Source organism: Mustela lutreola, chromosome 4 (genome assembly GCF_030435805.1).
Source record: "Mustela lutreola isolate mMusLut2 chromosome 4, mMusLut2.pri, whole genome shotgun sequence".
Classification (NCBI taxonomy): Eukaryota; Metazoa; Chordata; class Mammalia; order Carnivora; family Mustelidae; genus Mustela; species Mustela lutreola.
In genome coordinates, this window is record NC_081293.1 from 82,253,663 (window position 1) to 82,268,422 (window position 14,760).

The 14,760-nt window shown below is 39.3% G+C and overlaps 1 protein-coding gene across 3 annotated transcripts in view; it reads left to right on the forward strand.

Moving 5' to 3' along the window:
- CHRM3 (cholinergic receptor muscarinic 3) overlaps positions 1–14,760 on the forward strand; it is a 502,304-nt gene that overhangs the window by 132,726 nt on the left and 354,818 nt on the right. For all 3 annotated transcript variants that reach the window (XM_059170341.1, XM_059170340.1, XM_059170342.1), the window contains exon 2: positions 12,229–12,334. The gene's annotated coding sequence lies outside the window, so the exon portion shown is untranslated. The remainder of the gene's footprint in view (positions 1–12,228; positions 12,335–14,760) is intronic.

The following is a 14,760-nucleotide window of genomic DNA, read 5'->3' on the forward strand; positions in this document are numbered from 1 at the left end:
TAAAGCCTCTGCCTTCAGCTCAGGTCATGATCCCAGTGTCCTGGGATCGAACCCCGCATCGGGCTTTCTGCTCAGCAGGGAGCCTACTTCCTCCTCTCCCTCTATGCCTCCCTCTCTGCCTACTTGTGATTCTCTGTCAATAAAAATAAATAAAATCTTAAAAAAAAAAAAAAGTCCAGGACCAGATGACTTCACATGTGAATTCTACCAACTTTTAAGTCTGTGTTTTTTTAAAGTATTCCAAAAACTATGGGGTGCCTGGGTGGCTCAGTGGGCTAAAGCCTCTGCCTTCAGCTCAGGTCATGATCCCAGGGTCCTGAGATTGAGCCCTGCATCAGGCTCTCTGCTCAGCAAGAAGCCTGCTTCCTCCTCTCTCTGCTTGCCTCTCTGCCTACTTGTGATCTCTGTCTGTCAAATAAATAAATAAAATCTTTAAAATAAATAAACAAACAAATAAATAAATAAAATATTCCAAAAAATAGAAAAGGAAGGAAAACTTGCAAATTTATTCTATGAGGCCAGCATTACCCTGGTATTAAGACACCACTGAGAAAGAGAACTACAGGCCAATACTCCTAATGAACATGAACGCAGAAATCCTCAACAAAATACTAGCAAACCAAATTCAACAATCATTAAAAAAATATCATCATCATGATCAAGTGGGACTTTTCTCTGGGCTACAAGGGTGCTTCAGTGTTCACAAATCAATCAACATGATATACCATATCAATTAGAGACATGGAAAGAATCATATGCTCATTTCAATAGATGTGGACAAAATACAACATCAATTCATGATAAAAACCCTCAACAAAGTAGGTATAGAGGGAACATACCTCAACGCAATAAAGGCCAAATAAGAAAAAGCCACAGCTAACATCATCCTCTGTGGGCAAAAACCGAGGGCTTTTCCACTAAGTTCAGGATCAAGAGAGGGATGTCCATTCTCACCACTTCTATTCAATATAGTCCTGGAAGTCCTAGTCACATCAATCAGACAAAGAAAAGAAATAAATGACAATCTAGATTGGTAAAGAAAGGAGTAAAATCTTCACTTTTGCAGTTGACATGATACTCTGCATAGAAAACCTGAAAGACTCTCCCAAAAAAAATACTAGAACTGAAACACAAATTCAGTAAACTGGCATGATACAGAATCAATGTACAGAAATCTGTTTCATTTCTATACACCAATAATGAAATAGAAGAAAGAAAAATTAAGGAATCAGTCCTAATTACATTTGCACCACAAACAAGAAGATACCTAGGAATACACATAACTAAAGAGATTAAAGACCTGAACTCTAAAAACTATGAAACGCTGTTGGAAGAAATGAAACACAACACAAAGAAATGGAAAAACATTCCATGCTCATGGATTAGAAGGACAAATATTGTTTAAATGTCTATACTACCAATGCAGTCTACATATTTAATGCAATCCTTATCAAATGCCAGCACCATTTGAACAGAATAGAAAACCCAGAAATAAACCCTGCAACTTTATGGTCAGTCTTCAATAGAGCAAGAAAAAATATCCAATGGGAAAAGGACAGTCTCATCAACAAATGGAGTTGGTAAAACTGAACAGCAACATTGCAAAAGAGATAAACTGAACCACTTTCTTACACCATATACAAAAATAAATTCAAAATGGTTTAAAGAGCTCTATGTGAGAACTAAAAATATAAAAATCCTATGACACTGGAGTAACCTCTTTGACATTAACCATAGAAACTTCTTCCTAGATATGCCCCCTGAGGCAAGGGAAACAAAAGCAAAAATAAACTATATCCTAATAGAAAGGTTTTCTACAGCAATAGAAACCATCAACAAAACCAAAAGTCAACCTATGGAATGAAAGAAGATATTTTCAAATGACATATCCAATGAAGGTTTAGTATCCAACATGTATAAAGAACTTACAAAATTCAATACCCAAAAAATAGTCCAATTAAAATATGGGCAGAAGATGTGAATAGACACTTCTCCAAAGAAGACGTACAGATGGCCAACAGACACGTGAAAAATGCTCAACATCACTCATCATCAGGGAGTTGCAAATTAAAACCACAATGAGTTATCACCTACACCTGTCAGATTAGCTAAAATCAAAAGGATAAGAAACAACAAATATTGGTAAGGATGTGGAGAAAAATGTACCGTCCTGCATTGTTTGTAGGAATACAAACTTGTGCAGCTACCATGGAAGGCTGTGTGGAGGATCCTCAAGAAGTTAAAAATAGATCTACCTTACAGTCCAACAGTTATATTACTATTTACCCAAAGAATACAAAAACACTAACTCAAAGGGATACATTCACTCCCGTATTTATAGCAACATTATTTACAATAGCTAAGATATGAAAGCAACACAAGTGTTTATCGAGTAATGGATCAATAAAGAAGATGGGGCATATGTATACAATGGAATATTACTCAGACATGAAAAGGAATGTAATCTCACCATTTGCAATGACATAGATGGAGCTAGAGTGTATTATGCTGTTAAATAAGTCTGTCAGAGAAAGACAAATACCATATGATTTCACTCACATGTGGAATTTAAGAAGCCAATCAAACAAGCAAAGGGAAAAGAAGGAGAGGGAGTGAGAGACAAATTAAGAAATAGACTCTTAATTGTAGCCAACAAACTGATGGTTATTGAAGTGGGGTTGGGTGGGGGGCTGGGGTTAGGTGATGGAAATAGGTGATGAGCACCAAATGAAGTAGGAAATTGTTGAATCACTATATCATATACGTGAAAGTAGTATAGCACTGTTATGTTAACTAATTGGAGTTAAAATAAAAACTTAGAAAAAAGAATGTGTTAAAAGAAAATAATTAAGAGAGAAGAATGCCTGGTGAAGTTTAATATAATCCTTGCTCCAAATTTAGGCATAATCACCTCTTAAAAAAATGAGAACAAAAATGACCAAAACAGATTCTGTTAAAATGTTACTTTTTTTGTTTTTTGTTTTTTAAGATTTTATTTATTTATTTAGAGGAAGAGAGAAAGTGAGAGCACAAAAGGGGGAAGAGAAGGAGAGAGAGAAGAAGAAGCAGGCTCCTAGCTGAGCAGGAGCCCGATATGCGGTTCAATAGCAGGACCCCCAGGATCGTGGCCTGAGCCCAAGGCAGACACTTAACTTACTGAGCCACCCAGGTGCCCCAAAATGTTATTTACGTTTTTAAGTCGATTTTCACTCTAATTCATTAGTTTCCTGAATTTTTTTTTTTTATTTTTGCAAAGTGCCCCTAATTAAAACCTTTAAATAATTCTGGGGCATCCTTGAACTATTCTGAGCACTCTGATAGAAATACATATTCTGAACTATTCTTATTCTCATTCTTCGTTAGGAGAGGAAACAAAAGGTCGAATTTTTCCACGTTTTTAGGGAAGAAAAGCATTGTAATCCTTTTTTCCCTCCATTTTTGTGTGAACATGGTAATAAAGCATACTAAGGCTCCCATACCTAAGCCAAACTTTCCATGATGGGAAATGGGCGCATCCATGATAAGGTTAATCTGATCACCTCCTCTGCTGCTCCACTGAATGTGAGTTGACTCAACAGTCCCCACTATGTAGTCAGAGGCCCCTGCTTCCTTTCCTTACCATTATATGTGTGTCAGAATGGTCGTGTTCATTTTAGGCAAACACACACACACACACACACACACACACACAACACACACATGTGCGCTCACTCTGATTTGTAATGATAGGTCTTTAACTTCCAAAGAATTTTCATGTGTATGTTACTCTACTTTATCCCATGTAATAGATTGGGAAATGGATCCCAAACTAACTCACTGTCACCTAACTACATGCTAATGCCAGAATTAGCACGACTTTTCACTGTAGACATCTTCCTATCATTTCCAGTTTCAGGGACAGTCCCTGAAACAGAAAGTAAAGAAAAGTTTAAGTTATCGTATGGTGGAAGGCAAATGAAATTTGGCATAATCCAACCTAAGTATGAATCACCAGTTTCCTCATCTGTAAAATGGGGCTAATGTACCTTTTCAAGGTAGTAAGAAGGATTAACTGACACAGTCCATATTGGGAACAATTAGCATTTGCCCTAGTCCAAAAAATAGCCATGTATAATAAAAATAATAATCTGTAGTAGTAGTAAGGCCCTCGTTAATCAAAGGATCTCGTATGCTGGTGGCTGCTGAGCTTCAGGAATGGCTTATTTGGAAGATCCTATCTTTCCGTAAGGATGTGCATCCATTGGAAACTATTCCGGTATGCATCAGGCACTGTGCTAGGCACTGGAGATGCAGAGGTGAGAAAGAGCCTCTGCTCTCATCCAGCTCACCGTGTACATGCTTCCCTTAGCATGTTCAGCCTGGACTGCTTCTGCAACTTTCTTCCACCAAATGATTGTACCTTTATCAGAACCTCAGTGATGGAATTCATTCAGCACCGAGGAATTTTTGAGGTGAGGAGGATGGACAGAGTTCAACGTGGCATTGCCCAGGATGCCCGTTCGTCATTGCCAGTGACCTAGCGTCTGCATGCTGTGAACTTAAGCTCAGTTGAGAGCAATCTTGTCATGGTTAATATTGGCATTATGCTCTCAGCCCACCTGAGGCAAAAAGCTCTTAATGCATCTTATCTCTTCTCTCCAAAAGGGAGAATTCATCCTGTTGTCTCTGTGTTACCATGCTGAGAACTCTGAGTGCAGACCATCACTAGGTCTTACTTAAGAGACCCTTATTTTCCATCTAGTGTATATTTTAAGCCCTTTACATCTCTCCTTCCCTCTTTGGGCCCTGTGTTTCTAGCACCCCAGAGCCACACCGAGTGTGGGATCTGCCTTGTGAAAACACTTCACATTCTTGTCAGGCAGTTCTTCAGGCTCCTGTGAGATGAGGACTGTAAATCTGGCTGTCCCCTGGGCTTTTGGGTACAGACTGCTGCAGTTTGACCTTGACCCAGAGAGGTGCCACCTAGCCCGGAATTTCTAATGCAGCAGACTGACTATTAGAAACATGCTGAATGGACAGTGTGCACGGTGTTCAAGCTGCAGGCCTGCTGCACCCATGAAGGACTTCTGAGACTCCATCATTACTCTCTTAGGACCGAGTCTTGGCGTGGCCCTATTATGTCTGTTCCTCCCCATTCCACTCTCCACTCAGAGTCCTGGCAGAGAGATGAACACTGGACTTACATGGCTAATCCTCATGGTTTTCAGTTTAAGTATTGAAATTTTCACTTTGGCTCTGTTTTTCCAGTTCCCACAGTGCAGGGTGTTTGAGGAGCATGAGGTTCGAGTGCTCTCCGTTCAATCTCAACCATTTATTTCGATGTTCCAGCTGGAGGACATGGCAACTAGTTTTCTTTTGGCCAAAGCCACCGTGCTCCTACGACAAACAATCTCTACTGAGATGTAGAGCAGCTTAATCATGTGAGCCATATACCTGTATACCCTAAGACAGCTGCTTGTCCTTTGTATCTTAATCCTGTCCTCGATCTCACTTTGTACGTGGCCTGGAAACCTACTTTCTCTAATGTAGTGGAAATCCTTCCTCTCATCCACATTTAGAGTGCTACTTTCCTTGCTTAAATGTGTTGGATGGAGAGCTGCCTTGTGCTAAGAGACAGCTGGGTGAAGCCGTGCACTGAAATCCTGAATGCATTTTGCCATAAGCAAACCTTGCTGCTGCTCTTAAGCCATAAGTGCACCCTCCTTCTGCCCCAAAAGCACAGTATCCTATTGCCCTAAATGTTTGTTCTAGTCTTCCTTACTTAGTCCAGAGAATGCTGAGTATCAGCACTAAAGAATGCTTCCCCGTTTGTCTTGCCCTGGCATTAAGAAGCGTTATCACTTCCAAAGACTAAGGAGCATTTGTTAGGTTTGTAAATATTCTGACTCCAAAGTATACCTGACACATCTCTTTACCCAAAATACTAGTAAACCATCATCTTTTTTTGAAAACTGTAATATTCATGGGAGGTAGCTGTGCGATTTCTGAGTCATAAATCACTTCCTTTCAAGACAAAACTAGGAAAGTGTCCAAAGGCATTTGCGATGATAACCATCTAAATATCCAGGCTGGTAAGATGAAAAGAGAAAACCCCAACATTAATTTCTGTGTTCTCTTGGCTGCCTTTCTTCTTACTGTGCTTCCAGGAAACCAAGGCCTTTCCAGGTGTCAGAATCTCTGGGGCACTGGCTTCTCAGTACTGGAAAGTGAACCTGAACTCTAGTGATGTAAGAATTTGTAAGGAAGCTGTTCCCATTTAGAGATAAATGCATACTTTGCCTCTGTGGATCTATTCTGGTAGAAATCTTCCACATTCCAGTAGTGGGTTCCATTATGTTTTAAGAGCCTAACTGAGCTTTTTTTTTTTTTTTCCCCCTCCCTTTCCTTTTGTTTCTTAGGCTTCAGAGATGACTCTTAAGTTTGCTTTCCTTGGGCTTCACTCTGGAATCCCTAGCAGATATCAATTAAATGACTGATTTCATAGATTGCTAATTTTGTTGCAGTTCAGTAAAGGAATAACCCTTTAACCACTCGTCCAGTCTAAACATCTCTTGGTCAAATAACAATTATTTTTCTTCCCTTTTATCATCCATAAATTCCCTGGTACATTAGCATGGATCATGGTCCCTTTTAACATAAAGATTCAAACATTAATCCCATTTGTTCCTTAAGGACTTACTCTATGGTTTTGATTTAAGAATGTTTAATCGAGGGGCGCCTGGGTGGCTCAGTGGGTTCGGCTCAGGTCATGATCTCAGGGTCCTGGGATCAAGTCCCGCATCGGGCTCTCTGCTCAGCAGGGAGCCTGCTTCCCTCTCTCTCTCTCTGCCTGCCTCTCCATCTACTTGTGATTTCTCTCTGTCAAATAAAATAAATAAAATCTTAAAAAAAAAAAAAGAATGTTTAATCCAGAAGCTCTCTGATACGGAGTTAGGTTCTGAAGGGTAACTTAATTGAACTCCCAGTATCCTTACCCACCCCAAACCACATCGTAATTCCTTATATGCTTAGGGTCTGTGATGTTGCAGTGAGTTCTGCATTATGCAGAGCTCTACTCCCAGGAAGCTTAACTTTTCTTCGTAAAAGAATCGGTTAGATTGGGCTTGGTTTCTGCCTCTGCCTACTCATGGCTCTCTGGCTGTGAAATTCAGTCTGTGAGAACCTCAGCTTCTTTGAAATACCAGTAGCAACAGTTTGGGAAGATTGTGGAAAGAAAACAAATCCACATGTAAAGTACCCATCAAAGAGCCTGGCACAAAGTAGATGCATGAGTAATGCTAACTGTTATAATGCTTCTGCTAAAAAAGACACGGAGAGAGAAGAGGAGGAGGAGAAGCATAGGAGGAAAAGAAGAAAGAGAAGAGGAGGGCCATGGAATGGTTAGAGTAATGAGATTCTAGAATGTACCATAGTTTGGGGGAGGGTTTTTCCAAGTCTCTCTTCATTGAATGTAATAGCTCTCATCTTCAGTGTGATCACATAAGGTGATGCGAGTCTCTAAAAGCCTTTTTTTATTTTTCCCTTCTCTCTCTTTTCAAGAAGATGCCAGTAGAAAGTGCTTCTCACCTTCTCTCTGCTGGCCCTTTGCCCTAACTTTCGACTGCCTCTCTGCATTAGCTAACCTCCACAGTGCCCCTCCATCCAAAGGCTCGGCCACTTGTCTACCATCATGACATTCTTGATTCATAAGGGAGCTCTTTCTCCACAGCCTGCTAAATGGATATCTCAGCCCAATCAGATAATATTGGGGTTAGATTTATAATTGAAGAGTTAGAAGCTGCTGTCTCTGCTTTGTAAATTACATATGAAAAAAATTCTCCTGATTTTTTTCTAGTCAATTTAACAGTCCTTACTTAAAATTAATACAGAAGATTACTTGGAACATCAGGAAAGCAAATGTAGCATAAACATAGAAGTTAATTTTGGATACCACTTGTCTTTAAAGTTTAATAGCCAATAAATGTAAAGATGGATTGGCAATTGTCTCATTATAAATGTAAACACGTATCAACCTACCCACTAGCAATTTAAAATAAACTTAGAAATACACCTCCTCCTTTGGTTATGCCTGAGACTTTTCCACCAACGCTGTCATTCTTTTTGATTTATTATTTCCTACCTTAACACTGTAGCTGTCTAATGCAGTTACTAAAATAGTTAATTCTTACAAAAATTAACTTTAGAGTCTTAACAGAGAAAGAGAAATAACCATCAGGTTATCCTTTAGATAGTGGGAAACCTAGCTAGAATGTGTATTTTCATGTAGAAGGTCACTGTGTGCCCTGGGCATAACCATTACTGTGCTCAAACCATGTATATATCTGCTTTGGCTCTCTGGTCCTAATCATTGTATGGGAGAAAAGCCACCCACTCACACAGAAGGACCTGCTTCTGATTCTCAGATGATCAGATTTCATTGTTACACAATTTCATTGTTATACAATCAAGGTTACTTTTTGGTACTTTCTTTCATAGAAGATGCTTTTGATTAAACAAATTTTCTTTACATTGTTTTGGCTTTGTTCTGTTAGAATGCAATGAGAATAAGATAATATTAGTGGCCTCATGAGTGAGGGGCAGAGGTGAGAACTGCCTGCAGATCAAAGTCTGAGACACAGAGGAGCTGTGAGAGGGGTGTCCTGTGGCAGTTAGCTTCCCCGTCCTGTCTGAGCACAAATCAACATGTTTTGAGTCTCAGCTGTTGCTCTTGTCAAATATTGTCTCCCTTTGTGGGCAATGACTTTTGTCATTATGTTTGATGTGGTTTTACTAAAACAGCATGCTTTCTATGTGATATATATATATATATATTTCCATCCATCCATCCTCCAAGGGCAGGAGTCAGCATCAGTGTGTTGATTGCTTATGCTAATTGGCAAATATCAAGGTAAACTTGTCTATTTTAAGTAGAGTAGGTGGTTTAAATGAATCCATTCCAGAGAGAACTTAGCTTCAGTAATTTGTGTGTGTGTGTGTGTGTGTGTGTTTTAAATCTGCTTCTAAATGATTCCATCTCCAACAGCAAAATAAATAGACAAACAAATAGCTCTTTGTAAAACTACAGTAAGCATTTCCTTTGCTGACAGAAAAAGTGAGATTTCAAATGTGGAGAAGTCTGAGATGTTACCACCACTCATAAAAATGTAGTCATGTGTTAAAAATTGCAATCTACCCAAAGAAAGCAGAAAATGCAAAGTCAGGAGAGACCTACCTATGCAACAGCCATTCTCCTATAACTATAATTGGCACGGTGGGTGGCTGAGTATTAGTACAGGAGAGTGGGCCGGTGAACAGGGCGAGCCCTGAAAGAAGATAGGAAGCTGGTGAAAATATCACATACTTCCCATGTGACAAGCAGTATGGACATTTGTGTGTATTTTTCTTAGAATCTTTAGAATGACCCTGTTTTAGAGATGATGCAAATGAGACTTTGAATACAAAGTTGTTCAAGGTCGTACAGCAAGCACATGGTCGATTTGGTGTTCAGGGCCAAGACTTTGAAATCAGAACCCCTCTTCTCTTCACCACGATGCAGTTAATAGTTAAATGGGAAACCACTTAAATGGCTTTGCATTTATTTGGTTTAATTCTGTGAAGAGAAATCTTTGGGATTGTGTTTTGTGTTGTCTCAGAGTTCATTGAGAGTACAAAATAGATGTTCTACAAAACTTATTTTCACTTTCTTTGGTGTCTTTCAAACGTAAATGTTTCCTCTTCATAGAGACAGCATGGTTTTCCTTGTGCTATGTAACAGATTTTTTTTTAACAGGATCCTTAAATTATTTGTTATTTTTTGTTTTTATTTAAATGCCACCTAGTTAACAATACAGCGTAATACCGGTTTCTGGTGTAGAGTTTAGTGATTCAGCACGTACATACACTACCAGTGCCCATCACAACAGATTCTTTTTTATAGGTGTTATGCTCTATTTTGCTTACCTTTATCACCCCTTTATCTATCTATAGATATGGCCAGTGAGAACATCTCAGCTTATTGGAGGACAACACTCCATCCATCCTCAACTGCCCAGCCTGTGTGCCACACTGAGTGTGGCTGAGTCTCACCTTTCTGGCGCCTCCCCCAGGGAGAAGCCCCGCTGTCCCCCAGCAAGCCTGACCATACTCCCTGCAGCTGTTGCATTGCCTCTGGGACTCTTCATCTTCTGGGAGGATCAGATTCCCACCCCCTGCTTCCAGTCTGCTGGAAAGCACCCTGTATCCCTAATAGCATCCCCTCCAAAAAGGCGATGATCCTTCCAGCCAGCCATTTCAATAAAAGGTCAGATAGTCCATATTTTAGACTTTGGAGTCATGCTACTTGTCACCACCCCTCAACTCTGCCATGGTAGCATGAAAGCAGCCAGAGACAAGATGGAAATGAATGCCTGTGGCTGTGTTCCAATAAAACTTTATTTATAGACTCCGAAATTTGAATTTCAAATAATTTGCAGGCTTCTTTTGATTCCTTTCAACGATTTAAAAATGTAGGACCCATTCTTAGCTCACAAACATGCGGCAGGCTGCAGTCCGTCAGTCTCTGCTCTAGACAGACAGTGCACCAACAGCACTCCCTCCCTCTTCCGTGGGGTCAGCTGGGGTCTGACCATTGGAGTGTCTGATGTAGCTCTCTCATGAGAGTCTCCAATCCAGAGCTGCTTTGCCAGTTCCTTCCTGGAGCCTTTAGTCATTTTTGTTTGCTCCTGTCTCTGTGCGGGGGAAGACCCACGATAGGATCTGGTCATAAGGGAAGGTGGTGAGGTTCTGTTCACTAGCTGATATCTGATCTGGGAGTAAAAGGCGAATTCTTTTTCTCCGGAAAATTTCTTTGTTTGTTAACCTTTTGCTGTTTTCAGGAACCTCTGCAATGAAGTATATTAAACTGATTACTGATCACTTTGTAATTCTTTGAGTATATGTATTTGACCTTAATTCCCATGATTTTTCAGATCATTGATCCTAACCTTTCTCCTCTTGAGTTTGTGTTGCAAATGGGAAGATAACGTTGGCAAGTAAATGAAAGCATTGATCAAACCGAGTATGAGTTTAGACAAAAAAGATACATCAATTCCTGGTTTTTGCCATTTATTCGTTCACTTACTCAGCAAGTATTTACATGTGGCCAACCCTGAATCCTAAAATGAAAGCTCACTTTATAGCTCTCCCCACAGTGAAGAGCAGAGTATTATGCTTGTTGTCCAGGGACCGTGGGCATGAGGGGTGCAGAGGTCTAGGAGATTCAGCTTCCTTTGGTCCTCTTTGTATCTGTTACTCATATTGGAGGATAGATAGGGTCCAAAGATCCAAGTAGACATGGGACCATGCCTGTGCCTGTACACTCCACATGCTGTGGTGAAAGAGCCTGGCTCTGGAGGGCAGAGTCTGGGGCCAGTAGCTCTACTTTCTGATCTTAAATGTTGTAAATGAAAAGACTGTGTTGCAGCTTTGTTGTGAAGACTGAAAAAAAGGCATACACAGGCCTGATAGAATGTTCAGCATGTAGACCCTAAAAAAATTCTATATCCAAGGATGTCAAATATACCTTTTGTTTGTTTTGTTCTTTTTTTTTTTTTCAAAAGATTTTATTTATTTATTTGACAGGCAGAGATCACAAATAGGCAGAGAGACAGGCTAAGAGAGAGGGGGAAGCAGGTTCCCCCCTGGCAGAGAGCCCAATGTGGGGCTCAATCCCAGGACCCTGAGATCATGACCTGAGCCGAAGGCAGAGGTCCAACCACTGAGCTACCCAGGCACCCCTTGTACCTTTTTTTATTTCCCCAAGAGAGAAAGTGGTGGGGGCGTGGGGGACAGAGATAAGATAAGATAGAGAATCTTAAGCAGGCTCCACCTTTAGCAAAGAGCCCTATGCAGGGCTCGATCCCACAACCAGAGATCATGACCTGAGCCAAAATCGAGAGTCAGATGCTTAACTGACTGAGCCACCCAAGCGCCCCTGTTTTGTTCTTTATTGATAATTGTATAACCCTCCAGTAATGTTAAACCAATTTAGTACTAAGTTTACTACTTCCTAATCGGACTTATTGACTGCCTAGTGTGTTTCCACAACTATACTGTGCATTGTGAGGAAAGCAGAGACAGGTGAATCAAGGCCTCTCTGTTGGATTGTCAAACACTTTTTTTTTTTAATACTGTAGGTTGGAAAGCTACTCTTCTATGAATTATATAGAAAAACATTTATTAACTTTGCTATCTCTTTGTGTTTCTTTTTAGATCTGAACGGTGATGGCACACATTTCAGTTACGAGTTGCTCAGTGAGCTGTGGATTGATGGAACTATGAGGGTCCTTGTGATGTACACCTGGAAGACCCTTCACTAGTAGGTATTTTCTATTCAGTATCATTTATGTGGTTACATTGAGATCTTCAATAGAGTATAAACTTACAATGAAAAATGTGTAAGATACATATGTTCGTGTTGATGTTGTGAATATGGCTAGATTTATTCTGGTTTGTGCCAACCTATTGCAAAATGAAAGAACCTGTTAAAATGTATCTGTTACATGTGTGTCTATTAGTAAGATAGTACATATACATCTCCGTAGCAGAATTTAGAAGAACAGAACTTTACCTCTCCTTTAACTGAGTGAAAAATGTCACTGGGAAGTTGCAATGTCTTTTGGTTCTTTAATGTCATGTAATCTGGCAGTATAAAAATTTCACCTAATAGAATGTTTTGAAATGGTTCGATTTTATTGTAGTTTTAACCAACAGCGCATCTGATAATGCTTTTGCTTACCCAACTGCCATATGGTAATTGACACATGATGTTTATGGTGCCATGGAAATGGAATTATACTATGTTAGAAAACCTTGATCTTCTTATTTGACCAGTTCCATATAACACGAAGATATACTATATCCATGTATAGTCCAAGCTTCAGTTTTCTCCATCTGCAAAATGAGAGGGAGAATTTCTGCTTTACCTAATTCATAAGATTACTTTATAGGTCCAGTGAGTTAATACTGTAAAATTATTAGTTAATTGCAAACCCCATAAAAATGGTATGGTTGTGGTTGACTCATATTTCAACTAGGGAACTGGATAAAAGTGTGATCATATTTTGTTTTTTAAGTTTTTTTAATTTAAATTCCAGTCATGTTAACATACATTAGTTTCACGTGTACAATGTAGTGATTCGGCACTTCCATACATCACCTTCTGCTCATCATAAGAAGTGCACTCCTTGGGGTGCCTGGGTGGCTCAGTCAGTTAAACATCTGCCTCTGGCTCAGGTCATGATCCCCTGGGGTCCTGGGTTCGAGCCCCACGTCAACCTGCCTGCAGGAAGCCTGCTTCTCCCTCTCTCACTCCCCCTGCTTCTGTTCCCTCTCTCACTATGTCTCCCTCTGTCAGATAAACAAATAAGATCTTTTTTAAAAAAAGAAGTGCCTTCCTTAATCCCCATATACTCTGCTTTTAAGTTGGTTAATACAGTTTGATATCTTGTGTGTTATTCCCCTAAATCATAAATGATAATCTCATACTTAATTTTAATTCATCACTAAAATGAATTTCTTATATTTGAGAAAATGATGTTTAAATTTTGAGAAACGTGTTTCTCAGGCCCACTGCAAACGCCAGCCCCCACCAGCCATAGGAATTGGGTTTCTGATCTTGATCTCCAGGATACTTTCTTATTAGACTTAATTTGGGGTATTTACACTTTGAGGAGAACAGACACGTTAGATCCTTTTTATGTATAGTTTCATTTCAGGATACTAAGGAAATGATACAGAAATTCCATCAGGAATTATTCATTTGGTTTACTACATTTAATTCCTTTTTGCTGCGATCTCTTCACTACTTAATCTGCCTATTCTCTTTTGCTAACAGAACACAGCCACTCAGTTTAAGTAAAAGATTGAAAATAAGAATCTCAGCAAATATATTTAGTAAGATTGAGAAAGACTTTTTCACTAAAATTAAACGAGTTGTTATATAACCAGTCCAATGCAATGAGAGTGGTTTCCAAACTATTCTCCAGAAATTGGAGATGATTATTATTGAAAGGGCAATGATTTATTACATGAATAAAGTGTTTTCATTTAGGTGAAACAAAATCCTTAATAACAGGTAGCATATATTCACTTGGTTGTATTGTAGCATAGTCCTTAAGTATGGGGGGAACTGTCTAGAGTCAACCTGGGGTTGCAGCCCAATTCTTTAATTTTTTCAGCTTTGCAAGTCACTTAACCTCTATCTGCCTTTGTTTGCTCATCTGTAGAATGGGTCTAATAATAAGAACTTGTATCTCATAGGGTTGTTGTGTGGATTACATGAGTTAGTAGAGTCAGGTGCTTAGGAGCGCTGTGTGATGCTTAGTAACTAATCAGTCTTAATGGTTATTATTCACTGGACAAGTGTGGGATTATGGTGACCACCACAGATTTTGGAATCAGAAAGCCCTAGGTTCAAAACTATTAATTCATGGTGGAACCTAGTCACTGAACCTTTTGAAGTCTCAGTTTTTTGGGGGGAAGAAAAGAAATAATTAAAATATACTTCATACTGCTTAGGATGGTTTACTAGGGCATCTGGCAAGGAATGTTAGCCAATACCTGTGAAGATAGAATCACAAATTATTATGTAATGTTTTGAAGTAATTTAAATCAGAGATTATCTGATTCTGAAAATGTCCTTCTTGCCATATGTTATATTTAGAGGACTTTTAGAAATGTGCCCAATTATAAGACTTACTTTGTTAAAACCAAAATTTCAAAAAAGACAACCGAATAATTTAA